This window comes from Corapipo altera, unplaced genomic scaffold (assembly GCF_003945725.1).
Source record: "Corapipo altera isolate COAL_440 unplaced genomic scaffold, ASM394572v1 264, whole genome shotgun sequence".
In the NCBI taxonomy this organism is placed as follows: domain Eukaryota; kingdom Metazoa; phylum Chordata; class Aves; order Passeriformes; family Pipridae; genus Corapipo; species Corapipo altera.
In genome coordinates this window covers 37,150-48,744 of record NW_020885152.1, presented here as the reverse complement: position 1 = coordinate 48,744, position 11,595 = coordinate 37,150, and the positions used below count along the sequence as shown (strand labels likewise).

General features: G+C 45.6%; 1 pseudogene; it reads right to left on the bottom strand.

The window, feature by feature from the left end:
- Positions 1 to 10,483: 10,483 nt before the first annotated feature.
- LOC113960574 overlaps positions 10,484 to 11,595 on the bottom strand; it is an 11,208-nt pseudogene continuing 10,096 nt past the window's right edge.

Below are 11,595 nucleotides of genomic sequence, written 5' to 3'. Positions count from 1 at the left end.
AGCACCAGAGCACCCGGACAGACTCCAGCAGGGTGAAGGTGGGATGGTTTCATGGAGCCTGATGGATTCACTTTGGATTTCACTGAAGTTCACACAAGCCCCAGACCCCGTTTTAGATACAGCAATGAAGACAAAGCTTCTTATCCTGCCAGAAAGAAGAACAACCACGTTTCCCACATTCCACACACAGAATCCTGCAGGAGCAAAGTTATTTTGTCTGACATTACTCTCATGGACCCAGGCTGCTCAACCAGCACCACAAAAATGCATCCACAGTCCTTGAACTCAGTTCTTCAATTGTACATCAAACCCTCCTTCTGCACCTTTGTGAAACTGTCCCTGGGGGTGATTTGGGAGCAGATACAACCCAACAAAGCACATTTCTCCTCTCATCTATCACAGTTTCTCCAGTGTCTGCAACTGATTGCTTGTGACCATCTCACAACAACGTGACTGTCATATGCACCCATTATTCTATTAACAATAAAGTCATTAGAAATGGCCAACTGTATATAGGACACATACATTCTTAAGGTTCTAGTGACATGAAACACTTAAGGACTCAGTTGGCTGTGGAAAAAAGATCCATTTTTTAAACATTTCCCCTCCAATGTGTAGGAAAGCTTAAAAATTAGTGTTGACAGATTGCCACATAGGATAGATTCAAACTTGAAGCATAAAAGTTGGCTGCCTAGTAGCAATTTATATACCAAATTCATGAGAAAATTAAACTTTTTCTATCTACAGTACAGTTTTAACATGTTAATATTTTTATTTTCATCCGCCTGAACCTGGAAGGAAAACATGTGTTTCCTCTGCTGATATTTTTATTCCATTATTAATCTTTCTTCCAATGGTTAACTATACTATATTTTAAAAAGACACTTTTGAGTAACAGAATATGAATTAAAAGGATAACATTCTATTCCAAGTTGCCTGGATAACAACATTAAGATAGAGTAATTATATGATTAGTTGCAACATTAAATTCTAGTTACAGCAAAGTGATTACTCCGCAGTTATAAGAAGTATATAATTACTCAATAATTAGGAGAAGTATGTAATTACATAACCATTTTATTCTGATCAAAAATGAACTTGCACATTTACAATGAGACAGACAACACAGCAGCTCAACATTTTTCATTACTTCTAATAAAAAGCCAAGGAGTACTTACAAGTTTCCTAACCGGAATTTTACACAGACAAAAGCTGTTTTTATCTCTTCCCAGCCAAGCAACTTACTGCTGCTGGCAAGTAAAATGTTAGAAGAACATTTTTAAAATGCAGGTCTTGCTGGGGCTGACTTGCAATTTGCAGCTTTGCCACTTCTCACTGCTTCACCTCAGCTTTCAGTGGGCTGGAAAATGCAGACACAGAGGTTCAGCCTGACAGACAGTGACACAGTGACTACCCTGTCCCATCATTCCATGCCATTCCTGCCCAGCCTGCCTCAGTGGGGACCCAGTTGGTGAGGAGAAGTGGACGAGGTCTCTCTTTTTCCATTTTTCATGGGTGTTTTCCTCCCCATGCTGCTCACAGGTCCTACTGTAGCCTTACCAGCAAGTCTGCTGCAGATCTGAACAGCAGGTGCCTCAAGTACTGGCAAAGTGCTAAAAGACATTGTTTACTTCAGACAAGTGGTTTGTACCAGAGCACCACCTTGTTCCTGCACTCGGCCTTGTCATTGCTGCCAGGAACAGACCCCAGCACTCCAACAAGCAAGGTCTCTGCACAACACAGGAACAACCGAAAGAGGCAGAAAACAAACTCCTGGATCTGGTTCATTGTGTCATTCAGCACTTAAGACATTGCAAACAACTGTGCCAAAAGTTGAATTTGAAGGGGAAGAGGTTCAGAGTCACCATCTCCTGTAAGCTGTTAAAAAAAGACTAAACCCTTTGCAGACGTGAAGGGCTTCCCGAAGCTCCTTCATCTTTCCATATTTGTGCATAGTGATGGTTTTGTTCTTTTACTGAGCGTTCCTGCTCAGCTCTTCACAGCTCCCCCAAAGTATCTGAGGGCCTTCTCTCCCTAAGCCTGCTATTTGAGAAAAACCTCAGAAAACTCTCTCCAGTTAATTCTTAGTTTATACCAGAGCAAAGGATCTCAGTTTTTCAGGAAAAGATCCAAATAAAGAAATTAGGGCTAAAGAATATCCATATAGACTTAAAAATTGTGGTGGGTTGAGGGTGGGGAGTGGTACCTGCTCTTCCTCGTGGTGCAGGGAGAGTGGCTTCAGCAGGCAAAGTTCTCCCCAGTCCATGTGCGCCCGGCGACAAATCCTCCGTGTGCCCCGCACTTGGCACGGGTGCGCTCTGGGTGCGGCGGTGGCGGGCGGGGACCAAAAGCTCGCCCGTGCCTGATCAAGGGCTCAAAGCCCCGCCCCAGCTCATGAATATGCAGCAGGGTAGGACATTTGCATCCCCCGGGACAGCCCATTGGTGGGGCGGCGGCCAATCAGGTGCCAGAGGTGCGGGGGCAGCAGGCAGAGGGTGAGGGCGGGGCAGCGGCCTTGGAACAAAGCCTTGGAAATCTTTTATCCATACACAGGATGACTGGAACCATCACTTACATCAGGGTTATCTCTACATGCTGTCTTTATGTCGTCTGACATCTAATGCATGGTTTTTAAAACAACAGATGAAAGGGGTTGCACTTTTTAAAGGCGCAAGGAACACTAAACTCAACCCTCACAGTTGAATAAATACACTACAATAAATACCCACATCAGAAAAGCATCTCTTTTAAGTCCTGAAAACCAGACAAGGGACTTTCCACATGGGTGTCCTGTAATCCAGAACTATTAGAGAAGAATTCAAAAGAATAAAGAAGTCTAGAAGTGTTCTCTCCAAGATCCAGGTGAGATTCTCTATCTTCTAACATTTCACTGACCTAGGAAGCAAGAATTTGGCACAGAATTAATACCGGAGAAAAATGAGAACAGTGAAAGATCCTGAGCTCAGGAGAACCTGACTGTGCTGGGGAATCGGAGTTTTCACCCTGGGAAATGAACTGCTCTGAAAGAGTGGGAAGAAACCAGGAAAAAAGGCTGAGCTCAAATGCTCCAGAGTAAACAATGCCTTCCTCACCAAAAGGTCTGAGTTCCCCTTAACTCATCTCTAGACATCCATGGAAATAAAACAGCCGGACCTTGAACCCAAGGGAAGCAAAGACAAATTCCACGGCGTTAGTTGGAACAAGGTTGGGGGGGTATGTGTCACTCCTCATTGTGACATCACATGCTCCTTGTGACATCACATCCTACCTGTGACATCACACCTCCCCTATTACATCACATCTCTCCTATGATGCCACATCCATCATATGACATCACATCTCTCCTGTGATGTCATATCATCCCTGTGACATCACATCCTCCCCTGTGACATCACATCATCCCCATGACATCACCTCGTCCCTGTGACATCACGTCTCCCATATGATGTCACAGCCCCACTATGACATCAAATCTGCTCTGTGACATCGCATCCTCCCCGTGACATCACATCCTTGTTGTGATATCAAGGTTCCTCTATGATGTCACATCCATCATATGACATCACATCTCCCCTATGATGTAACATCCTTCTTTTGACATCACATCTCCCCTATGATGTCTCATCAATCATATGACATCACACATCTCCTGTGATCTGATATCATCCCTGTGATATCACGTCCTCCCCTGTGACATCACATCCTCCCTGTGACATCACATCTCCCCTATGACATCACACCTCCCCATGACATCACAGCTCCTCTATGAAATCACATCATTTCTGTGACATCACAGCTCCCTTATGATGTCACATCCATCATATGACATCACATCTCCGTTGTGACACCACATCTTCTCCATGACATCACATCCTTCCTGTGACATCACATCTCCTCTATGATGTGACATCCATGATATGACATTATCGTTGTTGGGACAGACTACGACACATAATATTCAGCAAGAAAGTTTATTGGAAAGAAAAGGAAGCAGCAGCAGCAGCCACGAGCTGCAGTTTACAGCCTCTTAAATACAGCTCTTTAGGCACACGTATATTGCACAGATAGGTCAATTTAAATACACAAACTACAATTCTCACAGCTAATAGGTAGATTTTAGCTGGACTTTCTTAGTTCTACTTTCTCACAACATTTCTGCGCATCTGTCCCTGTTTTCCTTTGATGTTTATATTTTTCTCAGTCACTGTTCAAAACAAGTCCTCGTTCTCATGGGACAGCATCTTTGTTCTCACAGGAACAGTGTTCTTGTTCTCCAGATGTTTTTATCCTCTTCTCAGGGTGCATGTTGCCAGGACCAAGACCTCCATTCCCAGTCAGCTTTTTGTTCTATATTAAGGGTCTCGGTCTAGCCGAAATTCCCTACAATTCCCCCTCTGTCTGTATTTGAAGCAATTGCTTCAGGGCACCATACATCCTCTCCAAAATAGCCTGCCTGTAGGAGAATATGAAATAGCCATAACATGAGTGACCTTCCATAAGGCAAAGGAAACTTGGACAGATTTACAGACACAAGGCAGCTCATTGTCCGTCCGCACCCGAGCGGGCACTTCAAATGCAGCAATGACGCCATGACCTTTTGTTTAGTATGTGTATTAGTAACCACCACATGGGAAGACATGCCAATGGACACATGGACATGCTCCAAATTACCAATTTCATTGACTTGAATGTCATCTGATTGCCAAATCTGTAAGGCTGTAAGACCTCGAGGGTTAGTACTAGAATAGACAGGAGTACAGGCACTACGACAATCTGGACAAAAGACAACAACTGAACGAGCAATAGAATGAATCAAGCTAAATCAACATCAGAAGGTTTCTGCATGCTGTACTCTGTCCTCAGCTCCCACAGGGACCACAAGATCATCAGTTTGGAGGAGGTTTTTGGCAAAGCATAGTGTGTTTTTCCCAAAACTCTAAGAGGTGAAAAACTATGAAGCTGTGCTGGATCGAAGCATAGCAAACCTGCTGGAACAAGCCTCTGCAAAGGAGTTCTTTAGAGTACAAACAACGCTTGAAAAATAAGACCTGGAAATGGACAATACAACACTGCCTGATCAAGTCGCTGTAACAAATTAACAACATATGCAGAATCAGTAATAACATTTAAAGACCGATTAGGAAATAACTGAAAAGTGAGAGTTACAGCTCGACATTCCACAATTTGAAGAGAACCCCTCTGATGAACAATTTGCCATCCACATTCTGCTTTCCACACTACCGCAGCTTCACCCGTCTTCCTCGAGCCATCCACAAAGACTGTAAGGCCATCAAGGGGCTCTGCGCTGCGTAGTGTTTTTGTCCAATTGGAATTTCCCTAAAAAAAAAACTTAAGAAGGGGATGTGAAGGTAAATGATAAGAAATTTGGTCGTGGAACTCAGCTAAAGCAGCTTGCAATTCATATTTGTTTCCCAGGCACCACTCAAAGTAACGAGATTGTACAGGTACAACAATGCGAGCTGGATTTCTGCCAGTACACTCTACGCACCTTTTTCTAGCCTCAATGATGATTTGAGCTATGAGCTCAAACAATCCAGGAGCAGTTTTTGAGCCCAATAAGGCAAACATAGCCACTCCATGATGTGCAGTGGATCAGACCAAAGGTCAAACCACTGTACCAATGCCCCAAAAGGAACACTGTGATCTGCAAAAATGAAAAATTAGACAATTTGCCAGTGATCAATTCGTGAAACAAGTTTAGAATGTAAAGCCTGCTCTACTTGCTGGATGGTTTGAACTGCTCTGTTAGTCAGTTCTCTTGGTCAGTTCTCTCAGTTCCTTAGAATTGTCAGAATGTTTGAGCAGGTCAAATAGAGGTGTCAGCTGGGTGTTTGTCAGTTCCAAATAGGACCTAATCCAATTCAAAGACCCTAACAGCTTTTGTACGTCAGTAAGAGTTTTGACATTAATATCCAACTGAACTGGTTGAGGAATGACTGCTTTTTGTGTACGTGAACCCTAAATATATCCAGGGTACCTCTCACTGCACTGTGTCAGGAGTAACTATTAGGCCAAAGAATTGTAGACTTTCTGGTTTCAGTGTCCAGCACACACCCAGCTGATCTTCAGTGGCCACAGCCAGCAGACATATCATCTATATAATGACAGCAAAAGACAATCAGAAAATTGCATTAGTACAGGAGATAATATTGGGATCATAAACCACTGACAAATTATAGAAAAGCTTTTCATTCCTTGGGAAGGTTCTTCCATGGATAACGCTTGTAAGGTTCTGCACGATTAATAGATTGAAATGAAAATGGAAATTTTTCTCTATTACTGGGGTCTAACTGGATTGTGAAATAAACAACCTGTCAAATCAGTAATAGCAATGGGTTATTCAAGAGGAAGCATAGAAAGGGTCAATAAACCAATGCTTACATGGTAACCATGACTGCACCAACCCGTCTGAGATCATGCAACAGTCGTCATTTCACAGATTTTTTCTTTATCACAAAGACAGGGGTAATTAAAGGATTCTGAGATGGTTCAATGTAATCAGCATCAAGCTGCTCTTTAACAAGCTGTTGCAGGGCCAACAGCTGTTCTGTAGGTAGGAGCCATTGCTTAATTCACACAGGATCTGTATGTTCTAAAAGAAAACTCTGAGTAGTACCTCCTAGTCTCACAACCTCAATCCCTGGCTACAGAATGACTACAGAAGTTTGTTTGTTTGGACAATTAACAGCAAGCTTTGAGTATCACAGAGAGCACAAGTCAGCTGTGGATGTTGGGCAGAAATCAGCAGTGACCAAAAGACTTGTGGTGCATCAGTAGAACCAAATTCTTCATTTCAACACTCACGAAACTCTGCTTGGGGAACAAAACTCACAAAAAGGTATAAGTTGAGCTATTTGTGTCTCTTTTAGAAATTATCAGTGGTGGATAAGGTGTGAAAGCTATAGCACAGAATTGCCTTGTATAATTAGCAGCAATGATTGCGACATGAACAAAAGGTCTTGCAAGTTTGCTATTAGAACAACTGATTAACAAGGCACTTAACTCATGTTGCCTTCGCATAATCCTAAACATCCACTAGTCAAATTACGCAAGCAATACGTCTGGTATGAAACAAGCAGCAGTCACAAATAGTGAGGTTATTTTGCTGAGAACACAGCTGCAATGGGCAGGGCACATCTTAAGGATGAAGAACTAGCTGTTTTACAATGCATATTGCTACCAGCTGCTGCACAGGAGGGGTTTTGAAGATAAAATATAAGGACTCTTTAAAACAACACTTCAGCTCTGGCCACACTGATCAACATAACTGGTCTGCTCTGGCCTCCAGCCAAGAGGCCTGAAGACACACTATCCACAACACTGCAGATGCCCTTGAAAAGGCACGCAGGATGGCCTTGACAGTCTGCAAGGGCGCCCCTGCAACGGGCTGAACAAGTAAGGCAGCAACATCGACAACTCCTGATTTAAACCCTGGACAACACAGAAAAGCTCAAACGACCCTCACTACTGCCATAGCAGACGCAAATGCAAATATTTGATGGTCTAAGGACCCCACCCCGGCACAAGCCTGCATCATTGCATCAAGGATAGTACTTTTTGACAGTCTGTATTAGCATTATCTCTGGTTAATTGTGTAACCAGCAGCTTCTATAACTGAGTGTCAAAAGCCTGTTTCTCTACAGCGTCTTGCAGCTCTTCCACGAACTGCAAGAACGGTTCCCAGGCACCTGGACGCATGGTTGTGCACTATGCTCTGGGCTCTGCTAACTCTGCGGTCCACACTAATGCTTGCTGGCTTATGGTTTTTACTTGCTCCAAAACTCTCCTGCGCAGCTCACACAGCTAAGGAACAACACCAGTGGAAAAACTTCACCTGAGATTTAACCTCCACAATCTTCATACAGGGCTGAAATAGAATACTAAATTTTTATGAGAATCTCTTATTTAACCTCAACCTCAAATCATCTTAAAATCTCGACACCGACAGAAAGTATTTTAAAGTTTACACAGTTACACATTCATGTAGCTTTTCTCTTTCACACAGTTTTTTCCAGTCACACTTAGGTGGCCACCTCAGACACTCGTCAGTCACACACACATTTCAAGTAGTCATTGGTTGTGCATTTCTGAGTAGTTTCATAATTCAGAGGAAATTTATGGCATAGCCGCCAACAGCAATCTGCAAATCCTGCATAACTCTCCATGCAAAAGACGAATACAGTAAGAAAATACAGGATATTATCTTGGAAATCTTCAACCCTTCTCATAGAGCAATGATACTCTGTCATAAAGGCAACAGAACTACTTCTGCAGGGGGCAAGACTACCCCCTTTGTCTCATCATTCTGTCTGCAGATTTTCTACCCGCACCCTGCCCCCGGGGGAAACAGCCAAATTTAATGTAAGAGACGCGAAATGGCGAACTATAGGAGATTCCTAATAACCTTCTGCAACATGCAGAAAGCTAAACATGTATGTTGTGTTGTTTTTAATCTTGCTTCAAGGGATTCTTTCATCAGTCTCCCTTTCTGTTTTTGAAGAAAACGTTTGAGAATGCCATGAGCACGCTCAACAACACTTTAGTCTGTGGGAGAAATGAGGGATGCTTGTAACACGCGTTAACACCTATTGCTGTAAAAACACTGCAATCTTATTTGATTTATAAGTTGGGGTAATGTCAGTTTTAAGTTGTCTTTCCCTTTTTCCCTTTTTCCGTCTTTTGCCCCCCCCCGTCACCTGTTTCTCTTGAATACTGCTCCCCCACCCCCGACCCCCGCAGCCAGAGGATGAAGGAGGGAGAGGAGGGGGAGGAGAGGCCGGGTTCACTCAGAGAAAATCAACAGAAGGAACTAGCAACCTAATCACGGAGTCTGCTTAAGAAAAGACAAAAACATAGGAGAGGGAGAAACAGCTGCAAATAGGCACGTTTCAGAGGGGGGGGTGGTTGGTGTAACGAGGAAAAAAGACAAACAGCTTCCCCCCTCCCCCGACTGCACCCTCTGAAGCTGTTGCTACTGTCATCAACTCGCCGCTCTAGGGAGAGGAGGGGTACCAGGGGAAAAAACACTCGCTGCGAAGAAGGGGAGGGGAACCTCCCCTGTCACACCACTTGGGACCATGGCTGTCGGCAGTGCGGGGGATGAAGTCCCCCCCCACCGCTGCCCGGGGAGCCGCTGGCGTGCATGCACAGGCACACCGTTCTGAGTCGGGGCTGCCACAGCCACAGTGATCCTGCCGGCCCCTGGCAGCACGCCAGATGGGGCCGGGCATGGCACCGCAATCATGCACAGACCCACTGCTGCCGCTGCCAGCCACACCAGCACCCAAGGCCACAGGCACTGCCGTCGCAGCTGCGCCGCGGCTGCCACTGCCCACCAGGCACAAATGGACTCGGCGGCACCGGACCCGGACCTGGTGCCATTCTGCAGGCACTTGGAGCAGGTAGACTCGACACGGTTGCGCAGCTCTCCGGCACCGCTCAGACAAGAAGTAGAAAGCTTCTTAAGGTGGAAATCAGTCACAGCGTTCATAAGGTCGTCTCCTGGTCCATCAGCAGCACCTCCACACTGTAGCCGCCGTCGCTGATTGTCTTGGACATGTACTGCCAAATCGCTAGCACCGCATTCATCTTGGTGGGGCTGCTTGGCTGCTCACGGCTCCACTCTGTGACCTCTGGTCCCGCATTGGCTCCCTTCGGCTCTGCTCAACTCTTCTTTTGTATGATTTCTCTGTATGATGGCATCTAATAGCATTCTGAGGTCCTCCCAGATAGAAACATCAACCGCAGCAGGCAAAACAGAACTTTCCAGACGATAAACACATGCCTTTCGTTTGCACTTATGGTCTGCCCCCATAGTGACTAGAAAAAAGTTCTCAAGAGCTTTACCTGCCTTCCAAGCACCAGCTGCACTTGCATTGAGGAGACACAGGAGGGGGAGGCGGGGAGCGTGCAGGGATATTGGCAAAAGGCACTTAACACGCAGGCTTATGATCAAAAGGTTCTGTCTTGTCTTTACCAGTCTGTGCTTTAATGTCTTTTATTGTTTCATATAACAATTGCCAAGTTGTAAGGAGGGAAGCAGCAACTCTTTCTCTCTTAGAGGCAGCAGTAAAAAGCTTATCACTAATTTCTTTCCAAGTAGAGAGACAAGCAGTAATAGTGTCCGCTTCATATCCCTGGTCCTTGCACCAAAGTAGTATCTTTCGCAAAGCCAGTTCATTTAACTTCCCCGTTTAAGCAGGATAGATTTCCACATAGATACAACACTAGATTCCTCTTTGCTTAAGAGTTGTCTCCATGTTCTCAGTGGCTCACCTGTCCAGGTGTCTTGGTTCTAGGCTAGCCTGGCAACTTCTCCGTTGCTCTCAATGTTTTACCTAGATCTGTTCCCGCGGCAACCTCCTGCCGCCCGATCGGCTTCTCTACCGTCCGATATTCACATAGACGCAGCAGCGCGTCGGAGTCATCAGATGTCGCTGTTGCAATGGACCGCGACACAATATCCAGCAAGAAACTTTATTGGAAAGAAAAGGAAGCAGCAGCAGCCCGGAGCTGCAGTTTACAGCTCTTTAAACACAGGTCTTTAGGCAAATATATATTACATAGATAGATCAATTCAAATACACAAACTATAATTTTCACAGCTGATAGGTGGACCCTTTCAGTCCTACTTTCTCACAGTCCCTCTGCACATTTGTTCTTGTTTTCTTCTCATGTTTATATTTTTCTCAGCCACTTTGTTCAAAATAAGTCCTTGTTCTCATGGGACAGCTTTCTACTGATGTTTTTCTCCTCTCTCAGGGTGCATCAACATGTTGTCAGGACCAATGCCTCCATTTTCAATCAGCAGGATTCCCCACAGCTGAGCTCTTGATGAAGCTCTTCCCACACTGCCCATACTTGTAGGGCCTCTCCCGCTGTGGATGCGCTGGTGGGTGACAAGGTGGGAGTTCTGCTTGAAGCCCTTCCCGCAGTCGGTGCAGCGGAAGGGCCTCTCATCCGTGTGCGTCCGCTGGTGCACGAGGAGATCTGAGCTGGTCCGAAACCTCTTCCCACATTCCAAGCACTTGTAGGGTCGTTCCCCAGTGTGGGTAAGCTGGTGTCGGATCAGGCTGGAGCTGTCACTGAAGCTCTTCCCACATTCCCCACATATGTAGGGCCGTTCCCCAGTGTGGATGTGCTGGTGGGTGAGGAGCTTGGAGCTGTCCCTAAAGCTCTTCCCACATTCCCTACACGTGTAGGGTCGTGCCCCAGTGTGGATCATCTGGTGTTTGCGGAGGGTGGATGTGTCACTGAAGCTCTTCCCACATTCCCCACAAGTGTAGGGCCGTTCCCCACTGTGGATGCGCTGGTGAATGCGGAGGTGGGAGCTGTTCCTGAAACTCTTTCCACATTCCCCACACGGGTAGGGTCGTTCCCCAGTGTGGATATGCTGGTGCTTGAGGAGGTCAGAGCTCTTCCTGAAACTCTTCCCACATTCCAAACACCTGAAGGGCTTTTCCAGGCTGGGAGGCTGTTCATTGACCACCAGGTCAGAGCTCCACCTCAAGCTCCAGCCGCCTTCCCGGCACAGGCTGGCTCTTTCCTCCTCAGAGCACCCTGGGATGGCTTTGG